Genomic DNA, 3,699 nt, shown 5'->3' on the forward strand with positions numbered 1-3,699 from the left:
TCTTTCTTTTTCTTTCTTTCTTTTTCTTTCTTTCTTTCTCTTTCTTTCTTTCTTTTTCTTTCTTTCTTTCTCTTTCTTTCTTTCTTTCTTTCTTTCTTTCTCTCTTTTCTTTCTTTCTCTCTCTCTTTCCCTCCCTCCCTCCATCCCTCCCTTCCTTCCTTCCTTCTTTCCTTTCTCTCTCTCTCCTCTCTCCCTCCCTCCCTCCCCCCCTCCCTTCCCCCCCTCCTTCCTTCCTCCCCTCCTTCCTTCCTTCCTTCCTTCCTTCCTTCTTTCCTTCCTTCCCTCTTCCTTTTTTCTTCTTTCTTTCTTCTTTCATCTCCTTTCTCCCTCTTGCCCAGCCCTATCTCAGTTCTTTCAGTTCCTTCTTTCTTTTTTGCTTCCTCTTCCTCTTGAGGACTTGACTTCTTCCCTCCCACTTCTAACCAGGGTTGTGAAAACTCCACCTTTTCTTCCAACTGGTGCAGCCCAGGGGACACTGTCTCCCTCAGCCATAAGGGCCACTGGAAAGGAGACTCGACGTGTGACTGAGACCTCATCTCCCTGAACTGGGCCTCCATGCACAGCCACTCATTAGATCATTCATTTTTCCCTGAAGACATTGGGAAGGAGAGAAGTAGAAGGTAAATGTATCACATGTTCTGATGCTTAGCTGCATACTAGGGTCATTAAATTACCTGCCACTGATGACCCTGGTGCAGAGAAAAAGTGGCCATTTGCTTTTGTTTGTAGTCACTCTGCTTGCCTCAGCAGACAGCACGCTCCTGTCCCCCATGCACACACTGGGTGGTTGGTGATCAAATTTAAATATTCTACCTGCATTAAACATAGTCAAATCTTGTCAATTAAACAGCATCTTCAGCAAATATGTAGGCTGTTCTTTGGGTAACAACGCTCAATATTGCACATGCCTCCCCTTCCCCTGCTGCTCTCTAAAGTGGCATAGAGTAGGGGCGGGGGTCCTGAGGGGTTCTCCAGGTTCTGGGAAGGAACACACCATCTCTGCCTCCTCTAGTCCTGGAGTGCTGACACCGGTTCTTTCATTGTTCCCAGATGAAGCCTGAAGCTGCTCTAATTCAAGATCTGGTCTGTATTGGGCTCCTGCCTCCCCACTCAGTTTCCACAGACAGGCAAGAGTCCTCTGAGGAATGGCTGTGAACCCCAGGTCCTTGGCACAGGAGGCCCTGGCCACAGAGAACCATTCAGGGCAGATTTCCTGTTAGGTTCTTGGCTAATTCTGGGTCCTGTTTGTGTCACTCGAATATCAAGGTCACCCCAGGAGAGCTAAAAAACAGCCTCACCATCTGTCTAACATGACTGTACCTTGCTACATTTGCCAGTTAGCCTGAGTCCTAATCAGGCCATTTCTGTCCTGATTCTCATTTAGGACTTCAGACTAAATGGGAATCAGGACAGAAATGCCCCTTCCCATAGGCTCCCCTGAATTGATCTAACACACACACGGTAATACTGGTTCACATGTAGACGAGGCTTGACGTGTACTTCGCATGATTTAATTCTCACGATACACCTAGGAGGAAGATGTACAATTATCATTCACATTTAATAGGTGAAGAAACTGAGGCACACAGAGGTTCAATGCCTTCCCCAGGATTACACAGCTCTATGGCAGAGGCTGGAGTGTGGCCACAGCCTGGCGGCTCTTCCCTCTCTGCTGAATCCCAGGGCCTCCTCCCTTTATTCCTCTCTGCTTCTCTTTCCTGTCCCCTGGTCTGAAAAAGTCGAGTTTTCTTTTATTTCTGCCATGCCTGCTCTTCTACCATGAAGCTGGGATATTTACCATATAAAGACTGGATTGGGTTCAGTTCCTTTTGAACCTTTTCTTCTGCATATCCAGAGACTGCATTGATGCCAGCTGCCAGGCAATGTTTCACTTCTTCCACTGTCCACTTCAGAAGAATTCTGGGGACTGCCAAGACTGGCTGGTGGCAGTCATCCAAATCCCATATGGAGATCTATCCAGAATGTGTCCTCGAGAGCCTCGCTCAGATATCAACTCCACCTCAGCAGCTAATCATATCCATGTGGACACACATGGCAAGACTGTTTCCTCTGGCAGCAGCAAGGAATTTGACCAGGGCTGGCCTCTCACCCTCTCCCGCCTGGGCACCCTGAGTATCAGCAGCTGCCCAACATGCGGCTGCTGGCCATGGTGGTTCCAGAAGGAACCATGCCTTCATCTTGTACCCTAAGTAACCTCAGACAAACAGAATCAGAGTTGACAATGTTCCCCATCAAGACCATAAGTCCTTCAAACGCCTTATACGTGAGCCATGTGCACTTGCAGAACCCAGGGTTTTACTCAGATTTCTGGATCCCCTATCAAAATATTTAAATACACAGTTTAAGCCTTATGAGGTATGATTCTATTGCTCAGTTAGCAGTAGCTTCAAGTGCAAAGACTAGCTTTATAAGGCATTACAAATGTATAAAATGTGAATGGAATCTACAGCAGGCAGGTCTTTCCATAAAGGACCATGTTCTAAACAACTTCATAGATTTATTTCTTTCAGTCATTTAACAATTATTTTTAAGTAGAATCTCTTTTTCCTCTTCACTTCCAGATAATACTGTTTGCTATTCCTTTCAAATCCTATAGCAATAGTTCCCAACCTGGTATACTAGGATTCTTATGTGTCCTGAAGGGCACTAAGGGAGGTCTTCAATATATTTTCAGTATTTCTTACAGAAAATAGACTTTTATGATAAGGTTGTACTTACCAGTTAAAAACATTTCTTTGCCTTCAAGTGAAATGACAGATGACCCAAGTGGCATCCATGCAGATCTGATTACCACTCTTTAACTGAAATATATGGAAGTGTAAATAATTCATAACATGATAAAAGGACTTCGGGAGATGGGCGTTTCTGCTATGTGGGGTTCACATGGGGAAAGGATGCCCATTTTTGAGAGGACAGGGTCCTGCTGCTGCTGCATTGTCACCACAGTCATGTCTACTCTCCCTTTGACAGTTCACAGTATCATTGTCACTGTGAAAATTGTCTTTTGCACTTATTACACAAACTTCTGATTAGAGAGGATGTCAAGGCATAGTGGTTGAGAAGCCCATATTTTTGTTCAAGTGTGCCCCAGGGTTCAGTGGCTGCTTTTTGAATGCCTTCAAAAAGCTCACAGTCTGATGGGAAATCAGACCTGTACCACCTAGCTACTGGAGGATGCGTGAAATCCTATCTGTGCTTGGAAGGAGGTGTTATGAAGCAGATCAGGGAAAGTACAACATTCTGGGAGGGGAGGGTGGTGGCAGAAACCTTCACAGAAGAGATAGCATTTGAATTGGCTCATTGAAGGGTAACAATTTCATGGGGGCAGAAGCAGTTGAGGATTCTGGCTTTACTTTGAAAGCACTTAAGAGGTGGAGGAGAGGCTGGGCTTGGTGGCTCATGCCTGTAATTCTAGCCCTTTGGGAGGCCGAGGTGGGCAGATCACCTGAGGTCAAGAGTTTGAGACCAGCTTGTCCAACATGGTGAAACCCTGTCTCTACTGAAAAAGAAAAAAAAAATCAAAAATTAGTCTAGCATAGTGGCACATGCCGGTAGTCCCAGCTACTTGGGAGGCTGAGGCAGAATAATTCTTGGACCTGGAAGGCAGAGCCTGAAGTGAGCCTAGATCACGCTACTGCACTCCCGCCTGGGCGACAGAGCGAGACTCTTCAAAAAAAA

The sequence above is a fragment of the Rhinopithecus bieti genome, unplaced genomic scaffold, assembly GCF_001698545.2.
Source record: "Rhinopithecus bieti isolate Rb0 unplaced genomic scaffold, ASM169854v2 scaffold_29254, whole genome shotgun sequence".
Classification (NCBI taxonomy): domain Eukaryota; kingdom Metazoa; phylum Chordata; class Mammalia; order Primates; family Cercopithecidae; genus Rhinopithecus; species Rhinopithecus bieti.